This window comes from Balaenoptera musculus, chromosome 5, assembly GCF_009873245.2.
Source record: "Balaenoptera musculus isolate JJ_BM4_2016_0621 chromosome 5, mBalMus1.pri.v3, whole genome shotgun sequence".
Classification (NCBI taxonomy): Eukaryota; Metazoa; Chordata; class Mammalia; order Artiodactyla; family Balaenopteridae; genus Balaenoptera; species Balaenoptera musculus.
In genome coordinates this window covers 126,845,405-126,868,797 of record NC_045789.1, presented here as the reverse complement: position 1 = coordinate 126,868,797, position 23,393 = coordinate 126,845,405, and positions in this window count along the sequence as shown.

Here is a 23,393-nt window from a genome sequence, read left to right as displayed (position 1 = left end):
GCAGTTCTAAGAGGGAAGTTTATAGCAATACAATCCTACCTCAAGAAACAAGAAACACCTCAAATAAACAACCTAACCTTACACCTAAAGCAAGTAGAGAAAGAATAATAAAAAACCCCCAAATTTAGCAGAAGGATAGAAATCATAAAGATCAGGTAAGAAATAAATGAAAAAAAAATGAAGGAAACGGTAGCAAAGATCAATATAACTAAAAGCTCTTTCTTTGAGAAGATAAACAAAATTGATACACCATTACCCAGACTCATCAAGAAAAAAAGGAAGACTCAAATCAATAGAATTAGAAATGAAAAAGGAGAAGTAACAACTGACACTGCAGAAATACAAAGGATCATGAGAGATTACAACAAGCAACTCTATGCCAATAAAATGGACAACCTGGAAGAAATGGACAAATTCTTAGAAAATCACAACCTTCTGAGACTGAACTAGGAAGAAATAGAACATAGAAAGACAAATCACAAGCACTGAAATTGAGACTGTGATTAAAATTCTTCCAATAAACAAAAGCCCAGGACCAGATGGCTTCACAGGTGAATTCTATCAAACGTTTAGAGAAGAGCTAACACCTATCCTTCTCAAACTCTTCCAAAATATAGCAGAGGGAGGAACACTCCCAAACTCATTCTATGAGGCCACCACCACCCTGATACCAAAACCAGACAAAGATGTCACAAAGAAAGAAAACTACAGGCCAATATCAGTGATGAACATAGATGCTAAAATCCTCAACAAATACCAGGAAACAGAATCCAACAGCACACTAAAAGAATCGTACAACATGATCAAGTGGGGTTTATCCCAGGAATGCAAAGATTCTTCAATATACGCAAATCAATCAATGTGATAAACCATATTAACAAATTGAAGGAGAAAAACCATATGATCATCTCAATAGATGCAGAAAAAGCTTTTAACAAAATTCAACACCCATTTAAGATAAAAGCCCTCCAGAAAGTAGGCACAGAAGGAACTTAACTCAACATAATAGAGGCCATATATGACAAACCCACAGCCAACATCATTCTCAATGGTGAAAAACTGAAACCATTTCCTCTAAGATTAGAAACAAGACAAGGCTGTCCACTCTCACCACTATTATTCAACACAGTTTTGGAAGTGCTAGCCACAGCAATCAGAGAAGGAAAAGAAAGGAAAGGAATCCAAATCAGAAAAGAACAAATAAAGCTGTCACTGTTTGCAGATGACATGATACTATACATAGAGAATCCTACAGATGCTACCAGAAAACTACTAGAGGTAATCAATGAATTTGGTAAAGTAGCAGGATACAAAATTAATGCACAGAAATCTCTTGCATTCCTATACACTAATGATGAAAAATCTGAAAGAGAAATTAAGGAAACACTCCCATTTACCACTGCAACAAAAAGAATAAAATGCCTAGGAATAGACCTACCTAAGGAGGCAAAAGACCTGTATGCAGAAAACTATAGGACACTGATGAAAGAAATGAAAGATGATAGAAACAGATGGAGAGATATACCATGTTCTTGGATTGGAAGAATCAACATTGTGAAAATGACTATACTACCCAAAGCAATCTACAGATTCAATGCAATCCCTATCAAACTACCAATGGCATTTTTCACAGAACTAGAATAAAAAATTTCACAATTTGTACGGAAACACAAAAGAGCCTGAATAGCCATAGCAATCTTGAGAAAGAAAAACGGAGCTGGAGGAATCAGGCTCCCTGGCCTCAGAATATACTACAAAGATACAGTAATCAGGACAGTATGGTACTGGCACAAAAACAGAAATATAGATCAATGGAACAGGATAGAAAGCCCAGAGATAAACCCACGCACATATGGTTACCTTATTTTTGGTAAAGGAGGCAAGAATATACAGTGGAGAAAAGACAGCCTCTTCAATAAGTGGTGTTGGGAAAACTGGACAGCTACATGTAAAAGAATGAAATTAGAACACTCCCTAACACTGTATACAAAAATAAACTCAAAATGGATTAAAGACCTAAATGTAAGGCCAGACACTATAAAACTCTTAGAGTAAAACATGGGCAGAACACTCTATGACATAAATCACAGCAAGATTCTTTTTGACCCACCTCCTAGAGAATTGGAAAGAAAAACAAAAATAAACAAATGGGACCTAATGAAACTTAAAAGCTTTTGCACAGCAAAGGAAACCATAAACAAGACCAAAAGACAACCCTCAGAGTGAGAGAAAATATTTGCCAATGAAGCAACTGACAAGGGATTAATCTCCAAAATTTGCAATCAGCTCATGCAGCTCAATATCAAAAAAAAACCCAATCCAAAAGTGAGCAGAAGACCTAAATAGACATTTCTCCAAAGAAGATATACAGATTGTCAACAAACACATGAAAGGATGCTCAAAATCACTAATCATTAGAGAAATGCAAATCAAAACTACAATAAGGTATCACCTCACACCAGTCAGAATGGCCATCATCAAAAAATCTACAAACAATAAATGCTGGAGAGGGTGTGGAGAAAAGGGAACCCTCTTGCAGTGTTGGTGGGAATGTAAATGGATACAGCCACTATGGAGAACAGTATGGAGGTTCTTTAGAAAACTAAAAATAGGCTACCATACGACCCAGCAATCCCACTACTGGGCATATACCCTGAAAAAAACATAATTCAAAGAGAGTCTTGGACTTCCCTGGTGGCGCAGTGGTTAAGAATCTGCCTGCCAATGCAGGGGACACGGGTTCAAGCCCTGGTCTGGGAAGATCCCACATGCCGCAGAGCAACTAAGCCCGTGAGCCACAACTACTGAGCCTGCACGTCTGGAGCCTGTGCTCCGCAACGGGAGAGGCCACGACAGTGAGAGGCCCGCGCACCGCGATGAAGAGTGGCCCCCGCTCGCCACAACTGGAGAAAGCCCTCGCACAGAAACGAAGACCCAACACAGCCAAAAATAAATAAATAAATAAATTTATTAAAAAAAAAAAATACTTTAAAAAAAAAAAAAAAAAAAGATTCTTGTACCACAATGTCCATTGCAGCTCTATTTACAATAGCCAGGACTTGGAAGCAACCTAAGTGTCCATTGACAGATGAATGGATAAAGAAGATGTGGCACATATATACAAGGGAATATTACTCAGCCATAAAAAGAAATGAAATTGAGTTATTTGTAGTGAGGTGGATGGACCTAGAGTCTGTCATACAGAGTGAAGTAAGTCAGAAAGAGAAAAACAAATACCGTATGCTAACACATATATATGGAATCTAAAAGAAAAAAAAAAAGGTTCTGAGGAACCTAGGGGCAGGACAGGAATAAAGACGCAGACATAGAGAATGGACTTGAGGACACGGGGAGAGGGACAGGTAAGCTGGGACAAAGTGAGAGAGTGGCATGGACATATATATACTACCAAATGTAAAACAGATAGCTAGTGGGAAGCAGCTGCATAGCACAGGGAGATCAGCTCGGTGCTTTTTGACCACCTAGAGGCGTGGGATAGGGAGAGTGTGAGGGACATGCAAGAGGGAGGATATATGGGGATACATGTATATGTATAGCTGATTCACTTTGTTATAAAGCATAAACTAACACACCATTGTAAGGCAATTGTACTCTAGTAAAGATGTTAAAAAAGAAAGATGTATTTGATATAGAAAAATATTTTAAAATTTGTTTAAAAAGACATACAATTGATAAAGTTAAAAAATAAATACTAGATTGGGGAAAAACTGGCATGGATATGTCAGATAAGGGGCTAATCTCAGTGAAATGCAAAAAATTCCCACAAATTAATAAGAAAAAGATAAACAATGCAACAGACAAAAGAGCAAATAAGATGAATAGAAAATTCACAGATTAGCCAATCCAAATGGTGATTAAATATATAAAAAGATGCTTTTTTTTCACTACTTGCCAGGGAAATATAAATTTTAAAAAACAATTATATATTCCTTGTAACTCATTAGATATGAAGTTTTTTGGAAAGGGAGACTGTAATACATTGGTGTTGGAAGCTTAAGTAAAATCTAAACACACACGTATATTCTTTAACCCAGAAATCCCACTTCTGGTAAATCAACACCATAGAAATATTAGCATCTCTTCATGGCATAGGGGTAGGGAAAGATTCCTTAAACAAGACACAGAAAAAAACATGAAACATAAAGGAAAATGTTGATAAATCAGCTATATTAATGTTTACTTCTACATGCCAAATGATGTCGTAAATACATTTTAAAGAAAAGTCATAAACTGGCAGAAGATAGCTGACACTCATATAATGATCAAAAGATTAATGTCAAGAAATGTTTGTTTTATATATATATGTAATTGCCAATATTCAATAATTTTGACTTACAAAAATGACAATTTCATATGATTCAACCTAATACAAAGAATTCTTTCAAATCAATTTTAAAAAGACCACCAACCTAAGAGAAAAAAATGGACAAAGAATATGAATTCGCAGATGAGGAAACCAAATGGCCAATAAATGTTTGAAAATATGCTTAACTCATCAGAAATCTGGGAAATAAAAACTGGTGAGATACTGTTTACATCACAAGGTTGACAAAGATTAAAAAGCACTGGTAAAAATGTGGGGAAATAGGAATTCTCACACACTATAGAAGTGTAAATTGTTACAAATTTGGCAATACCACGTGAAATTGATGATAAGTACAGTCAGTATCTTACCCACCAACTTCACATCTAGGTATATACATAACTATATATATACACACCTATAACTACACCTCAAGGAGATATGGATAAGGAAGATTAATGAACCATGGTTTAGAATAGTGAATAATTGGAACTAAAATGAATAACACTGCATCTTATAAGTGATTATCAAATAAGTAAACTGGTAGATTCAATCTGTCAAAATTAAAGAATTTGCTCTACATATGTCAATGTAGATAGGTCTTAAAAGATACAGTGCTGAATAAAAAACAAATTGCAGGATGATACCTGGAGTACGAACCTAGTTATGTAAATTTTTAATTACACAGAACTGTATATACATAGTAAATGTGGAGGTGAACAATGTATAGCTGATTTAAGGTAGTGGTTAGGGGAGGGGAAGAAATGGAATGGAAGAGGAATATAAAGAGGTCTTTATAATTCTAGCATTATTTTTTTAAAACCTGAGGTAAATATGGCAAAATGTTAACAATTGTTTTAAAAATAATGTTGAGTACTTCAGTGTTTTTGAATTATCATCCATTTTCCCATATATTTGAAGTATTTATAACTCAAAAATAAAAAGAAATAAAAGGTTCAATACGTAAGCTTCCGTGAACAAAGATGTTTGTTGCAACATTGTTTATAGAACTGGGACCAATGCCGGTACCCACTGATAGGGCAGTAGTTGAGAAAACCACAGAACATTCATATCATGTACTCCCCTCATCTGTGGATTGCAATAGACAGAAAGAATCAAGCTTTTGTTTAATTTAACTATTGAAAATAATGTGACATTTAGTATCTCTCATTGTTGAAGTAATGAAAAATGGGGTCCTATGATAGTGTTCTGAAACTGGCTGTGTAATATTTCATCATGTAGAAGCAGGTGACATCATAGGTGAAGGTTTGCCCACTTGCCTCATCCTGTTTATTAATGGTACATTTTCTTCCCTCTGCCCCTCCTATGTCTTTGAAGTTTTGAGTCAGAGTGTCATTTACCAACTTCCAATTCTTCTGTGGTTATGGCTGGAACCTCTGGGTCACATCATTTTGCAAGAGAATAAATTATGACACCAGGGCCTTTGGTTTAGATTTCTAATTAAACAGAAAGGCCAATAATAACTAACTCATCAATTTATGTGGGTGGCAAATGTCAGAAAGTACTTTGGGATTTCAGATTTCTTCTTCCCCATCATCAAGGAAAGTGTCACTCCACCAACTTGTACTTCTATGTCCACGGCACCTTTCTCCAAGAGCTCATTTAACTTCCTGTCACTGTACTCCTGTACTCCTAGGAGATGCCAGTCAGGAGATTAAGTTACAGACATTCTTAAAGCATCTCTGTTGAGAATCCAGGGGACTGGAGAAACAGTAGATAATGTGTGCAGAACAAGACTAATAATATCAATAGACAACAGCTAACAAGGGGTCCTGCATCTCTAGACACCCCTGTGCTATCTCTGTGAAGTCAGTTCTATATAGATATGGTCCATGAAGATTGTTGTTTTATTATAGAGGCTACACCATTATTTGAAAGATTCAATAACATTCACGTAGTTCCTTAAATACATTCAGCTCTCTATAACTCTGGCTGATATTTTAAGAGGTGCCTCTACACTTTGGATATGTAGTCTACTGATGTTCAGCAGCTGCAAAAGGATCACTCATATACTATGCCATGGCCTTCCAAAGCCCTTGTCATCCAGAAATAAAATTCCATTTCTTAGGAGGAAAATGAAAGTTGGGGTGGGTTTTTTTTTTTTTTTTTTTTTGTAATGTTGAGAGTTTCTTCTCACCATAGCAGATTGGATCAAAATTTCACAAAGGGGCGCAGAGAGAAAGGGAAATGATCTGAGGCTTCCTGGTGAAAGCAGGTAATGTTATTCTCCCTTCTTCCTCTTTCCCGTCAACACCTCCGCAGGAGATGTGCCTTCAGAAAGGCAACTGCACACACAGGCTTCTCCAACCTGGGCAACAGGACTCAAACTGATAACTACCATCAGCACACTGGCCATTTGCAAACTGTTCCCATGTGAGTGTTTAAAAGCATTTTTTTTTGGCCAATTGAGGACAAAGGAAATGCCCTTTTCTGTGTTGGAAGAAAACAAGTTAACGACTTCAATTGATTCCCCTGCAGTGGCTAGCTGATTTCCAAGATCTTCTTTACCCGTAATGGTTCGGATGCCAGGGCGTTCTTCCTGTGATACTGACATAGCCAGACAGTAGAGTACTAGTGCCACACCTGGGGTAGCTGGGGGGCATGGACTTTGCCTGCAGATCTGTAAAACTCAGAATCTAGCTTCCAGAGACAGAAAAACATTAGATGTCAAATGTGGCATATTAAAGAAGTGTTTTTGTTTTAGATTATGTTTAATACATAGTATAATGCCCACCCAAACATTAAAATTACCCCCCAGATGGAATGCATTTGCTCTTCTTTAAGATGCACTTTTAAACCTCCACCCTGTAATAACTCTGGCCTTTTATTGAGCCCATAAGCCCAAGGCCATACATTCTCCTCATCAGGATTCACTTGAGACGGCCTGTAACCTTTCTGGTGAGGAAGCATGACTTCTTATTTTTCTCATGCTTTTTGATAACTCTCCTAAAAGGTAACAGTGATGGGTCTGGTCTGGGACTGGGGAGTGTTGCCCCCAAAGAATGGGGAAAGGGGACACTCAGGCACTTCCACGTTCCAATTTAAAATGCTCCTGTGACAGGAGCTGAGACTTCTCTGTGAATTAGGTTTTCACTTCAGGATCACCTCATAGCCTGGAAACCAAGGGCCCTGATGTATTTATTAGTTTGCTTCTCTTTGAAATTCTCTTAGGAGCTTAAAACACATCAGTGTTTCCTGATAGACCTGGTTTTACATCCTACCTGATTGTATCTGGAGAGTTATGGAAAGCATAGGGTTAGGGGCTAAAGATGGGGAGGAAGGGTCAAGATTCCCTGGAGGTCATTCTCATGGCTGCTGTAGGGACTTTATCTGCACATCACCCCTCTTTGGCTACCTCTGTTTCTTACATTCCTTGCAGTTTCCTACTATTCATAACAATGGCACTATTTAGACATTTGGCCATTTTTGCTAGCCTTGTTGTAACTAACTCATAACTCAACTGCCCAGACTTATATAAATTTGTGATTTTCTTTATTCAGCATTTTTGTGTGGGTGGAGGGAAAAGGATTCTCTCTAGAAAGTGAGCAGACTATTACCCTCAATGTTCTTGGCAGACCCTGGCATTCCCTGTTTAGAGATAAGTACAAACTGAACTTCCAATAATAAAAAGTATTTAAGCAGCTTATTCTGACCTTGAATAATAAAAGTTAATTGCACACTCTTGAACTTCTTCTTCCCAATTCCTGTAATTTATCTAAACTTTGTAGAGAAATTCAATACTACGATGCATTCTGCTAGAGAGCTTTAGTGCTCCAGACCTTCAGGAGTACTTTTAAGAATTAAACTAAGTCAGCATACTCCATTCCGTTATTCTTAGACTCCTCAACTGGGGGAGGTGGTGGTGGTGGGGAGCCTGGTATGGGGTCCTTAAGACTAAAATGCATAAGAAACCAATGTGGACTGCCCTGTGGGTGAAAACAGGCCAAGATTCCTGAGACTTCATTTAAACATTGCATTGAAATCATGGTATCAGTTTCACATGACTTTAAATAATTTTAAATATTTAACTTTAAGAAAAAAATAAAACTGAGCAGTAAAAATCTACTGCTTGGTTTTTCTCTAGTTATACTCCCACTCCTCTGTCTTCTTAGTTTTGTTTCCAATCAGGTTGATCATGATGTCATTTTTAATTTTAGGACATTCTACACCAAACTCATGATTTGTCTTTGGTACTCAAGTCCCTCTTATTTGTGATGATAGATACATGCATAAAACTTTTCTTAAAGTGTTCTTTTGAGACGATAACTTGGAAGTAATTACTCAGGAGGCCACTGGAGCAATTTGGAGTCACATGTTATAGTTGAAGTCTCAGCTCTGACACTTATTTAGCTGTAAGAGTTAGGCGAATCACCTAATCACTTAGATCTCATTTGTGAAAATATAATGATATTAATGTATAACATACAAGGTTGTTGTGAAGATTAATGAGATTATTTCAATGAAAGTGTTTCTCAAAGTGCTGTACAATTGGAAGGCATTGCCATCAGAGGAGTAGATAAATATGGGGTTGCCCATGTAATATTATTGGGCAGGTATTTGGAGTCAAGCACACTAGAACATAGTAAGAATTAAACAAACTTTAGATACTCTTTGAGATTAGCATTATTACCACTGTTTAATATTTAATTCTTACTGTTCTCTAGGGGACCAGACTCTGTGGAGCATGTATATTTGGACATTCACTAACTATCTGAATCCCAAACTAAAGTGTACATACAATAAAAACATCTCTCACACGAACTATTATGTATATTATTGGTGGTAGTGGTTACAGAAGTCTATACATGTGTTTAAATTCATAGAACTATATATAAACATTTAAAAAGTAAAATTCACTCTGTGATAATTTTTAATAAAAATGTTTTAAACCAATGGTAAAAAAACCCAAAAAAACCCATCTCATTGACATAATAGAAGAGTCACTCCATGAAGCATATTTAGAATGTACTTTCTCAATAACATGGATACACCATTTTAAATTGGTCAAGTGGGGAGGCTCTCAGCCAGGCTCACTCCTCTGGGAATGAATTTTTCTGCTATAAAGGGTCTATTATTGATGAAACAAACACAACCAAAAAGTTAGAATCTATGGAAATTCATCAAAATTGTCTGGCTGTTTTGCCCAACAATTCTATAACTCTTTTCAATCAATAGCTTATAATCTTTATTTGTATTTACTTCTTAGAATCCTTGGTCTTTAATCCAATTTCTTTTTTTTTCTTTTTTTTGGCTGTGCCACGTGGCATGTGGCATCTTAGCTCCCTAACCAGGGATCGAACCACCTCCCCCTGCAGTAGAAACGCAGAGTCTTAACCACTGGACCACCAGGGATGTCCTCTTTAATCCAATTTTGAGCTTTGCACTGTCCCTATTTAATGCATAAAGAATATTTTTGAATTTTAACAGAGGTGCAAGGAGTCAAACTCAAGAGATTAGTTTTTCTGAATCAAGAAGCAATAGATAATTTGAACAGACTGATCACTAGAAGTGAAATAGAATCTGTAGTTTCAAAAACTCCCTGCAAACAAAAGTCCAGGACCAGATGGCTTCACTGGGGAATGCTACCAAACATAAAAGAAGAACTTATACCAATCCTTCTCAAACTCTTCCAAAAGATTGAAGAGGAGGGAACACTCCCAAAGTCATTCTATGAAGCCCCCATCACCCTGATACCAAAACCAGACAAAGACACTACCAAAATAGAAAATTACAGGCCAATATATTTGATGAATAGAGATGCAAAAATTCTCAACAAAATATTAGCAAACTGAATCCAACAACACATAAAAAAGATCATACACCATGATCAAGTTGGATTCATCCCGGGGTCACAAGGATGATTCAACATATGCAAATCAACGTGATACACCACATCAACAAAAGAAAAGATAAAAACCATATGATTATCTCAATAGATGCAGAAAAAGCTTTTGATAAAATTCAACATCCATTCATGATAAAAACTCTCACCAAAGTGGGTATAGAGGGAACATATCTCAACATAATAAAAGCCATTTATGACAAATCCACAGCCAACATAATACTCAACAGTGAAAAGCTGAAAGACTTCCTGCTAAGATCTGGAACAAGACAAGGATGCCTACTCTCACCACTTCTATTCAACACTGTATCGGAAGTCCTAGCCACAGCAATCAGACAAGAAAAAGAAATAAAAGGTATCCAAATTGTAAAGGAAGAGATAAAATTGTCATCATATGCAGATGACATGATACTATATATAGAAAACCCTAAAGACTCCACACAAAAACTACTAGAAGTGATAAACAAATTCAGCAAGGTAGCAGGATACAAGATTAACACACAGAAAGTGGCTGCATTTCTTTATACTAACAATGAAATATCGGAAAGGGAAAGTAAAAAAAAAAAAAAAATTCCCTTTTAAGATTGCAACCCCCAAAATAAAATACTTAGGAATAAACCTGACCAAGGAGGTGTATGACCTATACACTGAAAACTATAAAACATTGATAAAGGAAATTGAAGATGATTCAAAGAAATGGAAAGATATAACATGCTCTTGAATTGGAATAATTAATATTGTTAAAATGGCCATACTACCCAAAGCAATCTACAGATTTAATGTGATCCCTATCAAATTACCCATGACATTTTTCACAGAACTAGCATAAATAATTCTAAAATTTATATAACCATAAAAGGCCCAGAATTGCCAAAGCAATCCTGAGGAAAAGGAACAAAACTGTAGGTGTAACCCTCCCAGGCCTCAGACAGTACTACAAACTACAGTAATCAAAACAGCATGGTATTGGCCCAAGGCAGACATCTAGATCAATGGAACAGAATAGAGAGCCCAGAAATAAACCCACACACCTATGGTCAATTAAATTTTGACAAAGGTGGCAAGAATATACAATGGAGAAAAGACAGTCTCTTCAGCAAGTGGTGTTGGGAAAGTGGGACAGCCACATATAAATCAATGCAGTTAGAACACTCCCTCACACCCTACACAAAAATAAACTTAAAATGGCTTAAAGACTTAAATATAAGACATGATACCATAAAACTCCTAGAAGAGAACATAGGCAAAACATCCTCTGACATAAATCTCAGCAATGTTTTCTTAGGTCGGTCTCCCAGGGCAACAGAAATAAAAGCAAAAATTAAAAAGTGGGACCTAATCAAAATTATAAACTTTTACATAGCAAAGGTAGCCATAAACAAAATGAAAAGACAACCTACGGACCAGGAGAAAATATTTGCAACTGATGCGACGGACAAGGGCTAAATTTCCAAAATATACAAACAGCTCATACAACTCAATAACAAAAAATACAAACAACCTAATCAAGAAATGGACAGAAGACCTAAACAGACATTTTTCCAAAGAAGACATATAGATAACCAATAGTCACATGAAAACATGCTCAACTTTGCTAATTATTAGAGAAATGCAAATCAGAAGTACAATCAGATACTGGTCAGAATGCCCATCATTGAAAAGACCACAAATAATAAATGCTGGAGAGGGTGTGGAGGAAAGGGAACCTTCCTATATTGTTGATGGGAATGTAAATTGGTGCAGCCACTATGGAGAACAGTATGGAGGTTCCCTAAAAAACTAAAAATAGAGTTGCCATATAATCCAGCAATCCCACTCCTGGGCATATATCTGGAGAAAACTCTAATTTGAAAAGCTACATGCACCCCAATGTTCAGAGCAGCTCTATTTACAATAGCCAAGATGTGGAAGCAACCTAAATGTCCATCAAGAGACGACTGGATAAAGAAGATGTGGTACATATGTGTATATATACATACAACAGACTACTACTCAGCCACAAAAAAGAATAAAATAATGTGATTTGCAGCCACCTGGATAGACCTAGAGATTATCATACTAAGTGAAGTAAGTCAGAAAGAGAAAGACAAATATTAGGATATCACTTATATGTGGAATCTAAAATATGATACAAATGAACTTATTTACAAAAGAGAAACAGACTCACAGACATAGAAAACAAACTTATGGTTACCAAAGGGGAGAAGGTGTGGGAGAGGGATAAATTTGGAGTTTAGGATTAGCAGATACAAACTACTATTGAGATATATAAAAGAGGTAAACAACAAGGTCCTGCTGTATAGCACAGGGAACTATATTCAATAATCTATAATAAACCATAATAGAAAATAATATGAAAAAGAATATATATATGTATATATTCTTACAGAATATCTTACATAACGCCAGATGAACTTCTTGGTCAACCGAATTTTTTAATATATATATATATATATATATATATATATATATATATATATATATATATATATATATATATATATATATATAAATGAATCACTTTGCTGTACACCAGAATCTAACACAACATTGTAAATCAACTATACTTCAACTAAAAAAAAAAAAAGAGAGATTAGTTTTTGTTTTTGTTCCTTTGTTAGGGTGGAAGTATTGTCATTTCTTATTTTGCACTTATTCTGTCCCCAGCAAGTTTTTTTTTGCTGACACCTCACACAGAGTATACCTACTTTAGTGACTTGTGTTGGTTGTATGTAAACACTGCAGAGAACCTAAGAGAGTCATCATCAGGGAGGGCAGTAAAAAACATTTCAAGGAAGCACTGACAATGATTGAAATACTGTGGTCTCTCTGAATTTCTGGGAAGCAAAAAAACAGTGGAAAACTAGCTTAGTACATAGCTATAAGGAATGGAGTATCTTCTTAAAGAAAAAAAGTTTTGACCATTTTAAGAGGAAGCTATAAAATACAAGTTCTTGAAATCATGCCAGCAAAAAGTATACCCTTTTATTTATAGGGGGCATTCATCAGAACTGGGCCTTATGAGCCTGGCCCCAGACTGTAGTCACTTGGTTCGAGCTGTTGCTGACTCCTCTGGGAGAAAATACCCATTTTTAGCAGGAATCAGAGGCAAGGAGAACCACTGGGGCAGCAAGCTATCACAGTGATTCCTAATGGGAATCAACCCATAAAGGCCCTGAAAAGAATGAGATCTGCTGTCTCTCATGCCAGCAGGTGATACTTATAGGTAAGACCAGTGAGGCAACCTGGATCCACAAACACCTGGTTTACGTATCTTAGTCATGACGGTGCCAGTGGGAGAAACCACAGACAGATCTGCCCAAGGAGCTCCGGAGCACACAGGCTCATTGCATCCTCTTTGATCCCCAGCCCAACCATTTCTATATGATCTCTGTTATTGTCTCAACTACACCTGTTTCTTCCCTCTCTCTTGTATTAATAAGAATGGAAAACTTGACCTTCTCTTTCTCTTCATCATAACTATTTTTCCAAGTGTCTTGCTGACCAAGTCATATTTGCCTGACTCTACTGATTTAATAAAGTCTATTTCTACCAACAAAATCTAACTATGCATGACCACATAATTATACCCTTTTACATATGGAACTTCCTAACAAATTAATGGGAATGGGAAATTAAGTAGAATTTGTTTCTTTTAATGAAACAAGTTTTCCTAATCTCAAATACTATTCCATATATATGTATATAACATATATATCTATATATATATATGTCAGCCATATAAACATGATAGTTTTAATATAAACTGGCAACTAATAATGCCCACTAGTGCTATTTATTTACCTTCCCAATGCTACTGGATTTCTATATAAGTTTCTATGTAAGTGCATTAATTGTTTATAACAAATAAATATATTTTGATTTCCCAAATACATTTGAATTTCATAGTTTATTATTTCATACAAGAGAAATACTCAGCCAATGTTTTTTGCCTACTCTTCCTATGAAGATTTCACTTATCTTAGAAATGATTAATATGGAGTGACTACAAATAGTATGTTTAAATAGTTCATACATTTTCTGTATGGTTATTCTTTTGCTGTGGGCTTTGACCTGTTAGACTTTAAAATGCTGTAAAAGCACTGTAAAAATACACTCAGGCTGGAATTTTTTTAATCAAAATTTTCATCCATTATCAGGAGGAATAATTATTCAGAAGCTTTGTAGATTAGTTATTCCTTAAGAAGTTAGATCATTTGGTACTGTGTCTTAGCCAACTGTCCAAGGTCAGCAAAATGCTATGGCATGTTCTGTTTGATGGCCCCAGGCAGAAAGCCATGGCATTCTCACTATTAATATCTCTTGACCTTTCGACTTACAAATAGAAGCATCCCTGTGGCCTTTTTTTTTTTTTTTTTTTTTTTTTTTTCTGTATATCCCTGAAAAACCAAGGATCTAGAGCTTGAGATAAGAAGTATTTAAATTTAATTAGTTTTTGCCATAATCTTGGGCTTTTATGTAATGAATGGACTATGTATTCATTTCATGAAGTTTTCTTAAGCATCAATTATGCACAAGTTGCCATGCTAATTGTTGGGGAAACAAAGGTATATCAGTCAGATGTGCCCTTAAGGAGCCTGTGGTCTAACTGGAGAGAATGAATATAACAAAATATTACAGAGAAGGTTAAAAAGTATTAAGTACCACAAGAGAAATATAGACAAGATGATTTAGGGGTTCAGAAAAGAGAGATCTTTAAATTTTGTGGGCTGACAGTAGAGGGGAGGGAATTTATGATTAATCTGAGAAGAAGATGGCATTTGAACTTGCCCTTGATGGATAGAATTTAAGCATATGGAAAGGAGACATAAGTGTGGACATTATAGATTGAGGGAACAGCATGATTAAGAGCATGGAGATCAGAAAATATGGGGTAATAAAAAAGTTCCAAGTAGTTCTGTTTGGCCAGAGAACAGTGTGTATGAATGAAAAATCATGGAAAATAAAATTGGAAAATTAGTCTGAGAGCAAATCTATAAGGCTTTTAATGCCAGGTGATGGAATGTAGGCTCTATTTTACAAACAATGGGGCCCACTGAAGGAGAATGCCGCATTCAACATGTGCTTAAGGGGTGTGTTGGACTGAACTGGGAAGGGGAGTGCCTGGAAGTGAGAACACCAACTCTTGGATATTTTCTACAACAATCCAATAAGAAACAGCCTAGATTCTCTGGAAAAAAACAGCCTGAAGCAAGGATTAAAGTTCTGATACATTATTTGGGAAGTGCCAACCCAGGCCAGCAAGGCTAAGGAAAAAGGAAAGAGGGGAAGGATTTGAAGCAATGCAAAGTGATGCCTGACAGAACTGGCCTCTGCTTTGTGATGAGCCATGAAGAGGCACAGTGAGTCACTCAGCAGGTCTGATCTTTGGCATATGAGACCTCTTGAAATGGGGTACAAGGAGAAAGCATGCCTCTCGTGCTCTCTGGGAAGGACAAAAGAGAGGGAGTTTATCTTCCCAGCTACCTCCCATTGCCTGGTTCTCCTTGGTCAAAATTTGTCCCACTGGGAATTAACTCTCTCAACTACTAGAGATGCTAGACCTCACAATGTGATGTATGGTGTTTCATCCTAGTCTGGAAGTAACAGGAAGAGCCAAAATCTCTAGGCGAGTGCTGGTTGGCTTGGCTGTGTGTGTGTGTGTGTGTGTGTGTGTGTGTGTGTGTGTGTGTGTGTGTGTGTGTGTGTGTGTGTGTGTGTGTGTGTGTATCTGTAGTTGAGAGGTGAGGAGTCAAGAGGGTTTCCAAGGCCCCTAGTCAGTCTCAGTCAGTGGGGGAGCAAGTGGGAGGTGGTAGCTGAGTAGCTGAAGGTCCTAGAATTGGGCAGTGGCCATGATATCTAAGAAGGTTCATGGGTTTTGTGCTGGAAATAATGATTCAAGAGAAAAGAAGAAGCATTTATACCACAGTTAAGGAATAATTCTTTTAGTGGGCAATCATGCCCCTTGAGTCAAATGCTTTACTTTGTAACATTATTTAGGAAATTACCTCCCTCTCAAGTATGAAGACTTGAGAACCAAGAACCATTAGCTTAAAAGATATTTCTGTCTTTTATCTGAGTTAGTAGGATTTGAGTATTACATTTCTTTCATTCCAATTCAATGACCTGTCATCATAAAATTTGGGTATGTCCAGCCCCAGGCTTTGGAAGAGGGGATCAGAACTATGTAATACTTGATAAAGTAACATTTATCATCTGAGGATGGGACAATAAACACCAATCTGGACATAACGGAGCACACTTAGCCCTCTTGTTTGGAATTGTAAGGAAAATAAGGTCATAAAGAATCCTCTGCCCTTAAGAAAAAATTCTCAACTGCAAATCACTTTTGAGTGCCAGTGCTAAAATACAACAGTTCACCCTCAAGACTGAAAAGGGAAAGAAGACCTTTTTCCTACTTTTTTTTTTTTTTTTTTTGCTTACCCTACCAAAAGCTGATGCTAGCCAAATTTATCTTTATTTTTTTCTTGGTTTTTTTTTTTTTTTTCATTTGTTTGTTTTTCCTAATCTAAAACAGCCTTGGTGCACTGAAAAAGGAATTAGAATTGTGGTCAAACATTCAGGCCTCAAGTGGCTTCTGCCTCTGTGTGGAAAAAACTAGCCAGTAACACCTCACCTTCGAAACTCAGTCTCCTCAACTGTAGAATGAAGATAATGATACTTACACTGCCAACCTCAGGGAATGTTCTAAGAACGAAATGAGATAGAGTTCTGAAATGCTAAAGCACTTTTCAAAGTGAAGTTATTGGCCTTTATATAGAGTCAAAGGCAGTTCTCTCTAACTGGGCAAAGTCAAAGCATGGACAGAACCTGACAACCAAGACAGGCTCAAGGGCTGGAAAAAGAAGAAAATGCCTTAAATCTGTGCTTCACTCACAGTATGAAAAATGCCCAAGCCACACTGCACCGGACAGGGTTAAACTGATCCTAAAGATTTCAGGAATTTTAATGTCTTTCTAAGAGACTTAGCCAATCCTTCATCTACCAAAAGTCATGCCACTACTATATGTAGGTTTCCTCAGTGATTTGAAGATTTCTCTAGCAGCATTCGACTTGCTTTGTCTTTGATTTCAAATTCTTGCTTAACCACTTATTGTATGTATGACCTGAAGCCTTTTTTTTTTTTTTAAACTCATCTGAGCCTCAGTTTCCTCCTCTATAAATTGTGAATAAGAAGAGCTAATTTTTAGGATTGTCATAAAGTTTAGAAATAATATTTCTAATACATCTAGCATAGTGCCTGATGCATAGTTGATATTCGATAAATATCAGCTATAACTATTATTATTATTTTTACTGTGATATAGTAGAAAGAACAACTGCTTTGAAACCAGACAATTCTGCGTTTAAATCAGCTCTGTCCCTTACAAAGAGCATAATCCTGAGCAATTTAAAACTTTTTGAAGTTGAGTTTTGAGATAATGATATATGTTTTCAGAGTGTAACTGTAAGATTTTCAGAGGTATTATAGTGGATTGAGTGGTGGCCCCCACAAATTATATATTCATATCCTAATCCCCAGAACCTGTGAATGTGACCTTATTTAGAAAAAGGGTCTTTGCAGATGTATTTAAATTAAGAATCCGAGATCTTCCTGGATTACCTATGATGAGGACCCACCCAGATAATCCAGTGATAAGTGTCCTTATAAGAGACGGGGAGAAAGCAATGTGACCACAGAGGCAGAAATGAGAGTAATGCGGCCAGAAGCCAAAGACCAGAAGAGGCAAGGAAGGATTCACCCCTAGAGCTTTTAAAGCCCCGATATGAGGGAGCATGGCCCTGAAGACACCTTGATTTCAGACTTCCAGGCTCCAGAACTGTGAGAGAATAAAATTCTATTGTTTTAAGCCACCAAGTTGGTGCTAGTTTGTTCTAATAGCCCTAGGACATTAATAAACACAGTGGTTAATGCAGAGTGCCTGGTATGATGCTGGCATTTGGCAGGTGCTCAGCACATGGTAGTTACATAGTGAGTTCCCCACCTGTCCTCACCAGTGTCTCAATAAGTAAATACCTGTATAAATCCATAGGTGGCCACCTGAGAGTGTTGCCAGGGGGCATAGTTAGCCTGAGCCTATGCAAGATAGAAGGCTGACCTGAGTTTTGTTACCACCAGATTCTACCACAGGCAACGGACACTGGGGTTCTCCCGCTTTATAATAGCACAGATCCAGTCTCATTATGCATTGAAGAGTTTGTTCTCCTAAAACTCTCACTGCCCCAAAGGTTTAGAATTTAAAAATAACAACAACAACAAATCTCTGTTCAAAGGAATGAACACTAACTTAAAGGTTCTTCTTATAACAATAGCTTCCCTCATCCTGAAGTGCTATAAAAATTCAGAGAGCAACTTCACCCAGTTGTGGAAGATAAGAGAATAGCCGCTAAAACAGGCAGTCAGACGAAGGCAGTGGAGCAGCCTGTTGTCTCTGGGCTGAAAACAGCCCCGAATGCTAAAAGGCAGAAACGGCTCTAAAGGGGGGTGGGGGGCACATATGAGAGACTCCTGCAGCCTGTGTTTCTAAACTTAGTCTGCAGAATGCAGCAGGACTATTGACATACTACCCCCAGGGGCTGCTCTCTTAGGTGCGACTCTATTGGAGCCAAGTATCTGTCTCTGGTGGGATCCAAGATTTACACGCCACGGATGAGATGGAGCAGACGTGGAACCTTTTTTTTTTTTTTTTTTTTTTTTAAAAGGTTCTCTAACGGATTTTAACTTCCTCATGAATCATCATCCTGTAGGGCTATGATAATAGCATCCCTTACTGGTGGTTGCTCTGTGGGCCAGGCACTCTTCCAAGGACTTGAGATATATTAACCATTTAATCCTCACACATCCTAGGAGGTCATGCTATTAGGATCCCCATGTAGCAGATGAGCAACCGGCGTCAGAAATTTATTTGCCCAAGACCCCATGGCTCGCACATGGAGCAGGTCATCTCTTAGTCACTACGCTAAACTGTGAGAAATAAAATTAAACTTGCCATTAAAATGATTTTCTCTATTCATCTCAGGTTTAAGCAGCCTCTTCCAGATAAAGTCTCTCTCTGTTTTGGGTAAATTCCCAGTCATGTCCTCATGTCTATGGGAGAGGGACCCCCGTGGCCCCGCTGGTGCCTGGGCACCTGGTGGACGTCGCCGCTGAGAGTACAGATGGGAAGTCCTGCAGTCTGTTCTGTCAGTCTCTGGTACTGGCAGTGTCTGGCAGCTGGCTTTCTTTCTTTTTTTTTTTTTAATTTATTTATTTATTTTTGGCTGTGTTGGGTCTTCGTTTCTGTGCAAGGGCTTTCTCTAGTTGTGGCAAGCGGGGACCACTCTTCATCGCGGTGCGCGGGCCTCTCACTATGGCGGCCTCTCTTGTTGCGGAGCACAGGCTCCAGACGCGCAGGCTCAGTAATCGTGGCTCACGGGCTTAGTTGCTCCGCGGCATGTGGGATCCTCCCAGACCAGGGCTCGAACCCGTGTCCCCTGCACTAGCAGGCAGACTCTCAACCACTGCGCCACCAGGGAAGCCCTGGCAGCTGGCTTTCTTTTTTTTTTTTTTTTTTTAATTTATTTATTTATTTATGGCTGTGTTGGGTCTTCGTTTCTGTGCGAGGGCTTTCTCTAGTTGTGGCGAGCGGGGGCCACTCTTCATCGCGGTGCGCGGGTCTCTCACTGTCGCGGCCCCTCCCGTTTTGCGGGGCACAGGCTCCAGACGCGCAGGCTCAGTAGCTGTGGCTCACGGGCTTAGTTGCTCCGCGGCATGTGGGATCCTCCCAGACCAGGGTTCGAACCCGTGTCCCCTGCATCGGCAGGCGGACTCTCAACCACTGCGCCACCGGGGCAGCCCTGGCAGCTGGCTTTCTCATGCCGAAAGAGAGTGGTCATGAGCGGCCAGCAGGGTACCTCTGCTGCAGCCTGCAGGCATTGAGGACAGTATGGAGGAATGTCTCTCCCCGCTCAACCATCCATCCCCTCGGCTTTGGCAATGAGTCTCTCTAACCAGCTAAGCAGGCTCTTGGTCTTCCCTTGGCCCACCAGAAACCCAGGAAGCCTTCTAATGTCAACATTAGCTCCAACGAAAAGGAAAGGACTACCTACCTTTGTCCTTTCCTGACTCTCACCAAGCCATTTCCAAACCACCACCAGATGCCGCTCCAAAGGAGCTTACAGTTTTCCCATTTTGCACTCAAGGAGGTTGAGGTGTAAACATTACAACTCAAATGTGCAAACAGTGTAACTCTCTCACTTTCTATCATGGATCTCAATTTGCTATGGGGCCTCATTCCCACTCAGTAGCTAGAGAGAGAGAGAGAGAGAACTTTTAAAAACTTCAACCTCAGTCTCTTCTGCTTTTAGAAAAATCTCTCTCTATTGTATTTTCACTCTTTGGGGTAGATAGTCAATCAATTCAAAGTTAAATCCCCTATCAGTGCTGATTCTAACAAATCCCTCAAGGGGGCTCTTCTCCCCCTCTTTCTTCCCAAGATGGCCTCTAGGGAGGGATGGAAGTTGAAAGTGGGAACTCTGGTCTTCCAGCTAGCTGGATTTTTTGGTCTGGCCCAGTCTCTGAGTGCCCTCTGCTGGTGTCCACCAAGGTGTGGCTAATCCTAGTTGGTCTTAAGGGGGGTTATGCTGGAACTCACTGCTGAATTCTGAGGTTCCTGCCTCATACCCTCCAGGTAAGAGGTCTCCACCCTTGAAGACCTCCTTGTCTTGTTCTTAGGCCTCTTCAGACTCACTGCTTTATCAAAACCTCTATGTAACCCTTTTCAGGTTCACGTGGAACTCTGGGTTCACAAGCAACCACTGATTTGAAGATGAAAGTAATTTGAGGCAGTGGCTGAACCCTCAGTGAGGCAGGCTCTTCCAAAAAATACGGTAGAAGAAGACTTTGGCTTTTCCTGGTGTGACACTGATTTATAGGAAAATATATACATATATTTGTCATTCAGATGACCAAGTATATATATATATATATATTTCTCATATATATTTGTTCTTCATCCACAGTTCCTGGCTCACAGATCCCCAAACCTTTGGAATTTCCTGAGCGACAAGAGCAATGGGATATTTGATCTCTCCTCCTCAGTTCCTGAAAAAGCTTCAGAAAAGGTGACTTTTGGATCCCACCCCAGGATGGAGGCTGGTTGCCAGGAGAACCAACCATATGATTAAAGGGGTGGAACTTTCAGTCCTATCCACTGATTTCCAGGGAGGGGAGAGAGGCTGGAGGTTGAATCAACTGCCATTGGCCAATGATTTAGTCAATCATGACTATGCAATGAAGCCTCCATAAAAACTCAGAAGGACAGCTTTTTGGCCCTTCTTGGGAAATCAGAGCAATTCTGCCATGCTGTGCCACCACTGAGGCCCCATACTCCACAAGGACAGAAGCCCCTTTGTTTGGGACCTCCTCTATGTAACTCTTCAGCTGGCTGTTGATTCATATCCTTTAATATCTTTTTATAATAAACTGGTAATCTACCGAGTAAAACAGGTTTTCCTGAGTTTTGTGAGCTGTTCTAGCAGATTAATCGAACCTGAGGAGGGGGTTATGGGAACCTCTGATTTACAGTCATTAGGTCAGAAGCAAAGGTAACAACCTAGACATGTGACTGGCATTTGAAGTGGAGGGTGGTCTTGTGGGACTGAGCCCTTCACCCTCTACCTGATTCTATCTCCAGGTAGATCATGTCAGAATTGAGTTGAATTCTCAGACACCCTGCTGGCATCTGATAATTGCTTGCTGGTGTAGGGAAATCACCACCATATGATGGAATTGGGATTGGGAACCCATTTCACCTGGGGTCGCTGTGGAAGCATTTCTGCCACCCAGACTTTAACATCACAGGGGTCTCTAAGAACAATCCCATGGCATAATTGGGCAATTCTTCTGGATGTGTTGTACTTGGCTGATTTGTTCTTAGTCATGAAGCCTCCAAGCCTGGTTCTGTTCAGAGATTTCTGTGAACTATCTAATACTCTTTAATTTATCCTTTTCTAGACAGCCTCTTCAATAAGTGGTGCTGGGAAAACTGGACAGCTACATGTAAAAGAATGAAATTAGAACACTCCCCAACACCATACACAAAAATAAACTCAAAATGGATTAGAGACCTAAATGTAAGGCCAGACACTATAAAACTCTTAGAGGAAAACATAGGCAGAACACTCTATGACATAAATCACAGCAAGATCCTTTTTGACCCACCTCCTAGAGAAATGGAAATAAAAACAAAAATAAACAAATGGGACCTAATGAAACTTCAAAGCTTTTGCACAGCAAAGGAAACCATAAACAAGACGAAAAGACAACCCTCAGAGTGGGAGAAAATATTTGCAAATGAAGCAACTGACAAAGGATTAATCTCCAAAATTCACAAGCAGCTCATGCAGCTCAATATCAAAAAAACAAACAACCCAATCCAAAAATGGGCAGAAGACCTAAATAGACATTTCTCCAAAGAAGATATACAGATTGCCAACAAATACATGAAAGGATGTTCAACATCACTAATCATTAGAGAAATGCAAATCAAAACTACAGTGAAGTATCACCTCACACCAGTCAGAATGGCCATCATCAAAAAGTCTACAAACAATAAATGCTGGAGAGGGCGTGGAGAAAAGGGAATCTTCTTGCACTGTTGATGAGAATGTAAATTGATACAGCCACTATGGAGAATAGTATGGAGGTTCCTTAAAAAACTAAAAATAGAACTACCATATGACCCAGCAATCCCAGTACTGGGCATATACCCTGAGAAAACCATAATTCAAAAAGAGTCATGTACCACAATGTTCATTGCACCTCTATTTACAATAGCCAGCACATGGAAGCAACCTAAGTGTCCATCAACAGATGAATGGATAAAGAAGATGTGGCACATATATACAATGGAATATTACTCAGCCATAAAAAGAAATGAAATTGAGTTATTTGTAGTGAGGTGGATGGACCTAGAGTCTGTCATACAGAGTGCAGTAAGTCAGAAAGAGAAAAACAAATACCGTATGCTAACACATATATATGGAATCTAAAAAAAAAAAAAAAAAAAAGGTTCTGAGGAACCTAGGGTTGGGACAGTAATAAAGATGCAGATGTACAGAATGGACTTGAGGATATGGGGAGGGGGAAGGGTAAGGTGGGATGAAGTGAGAGAGTGGCATGGACATATATACACTACCAAATGT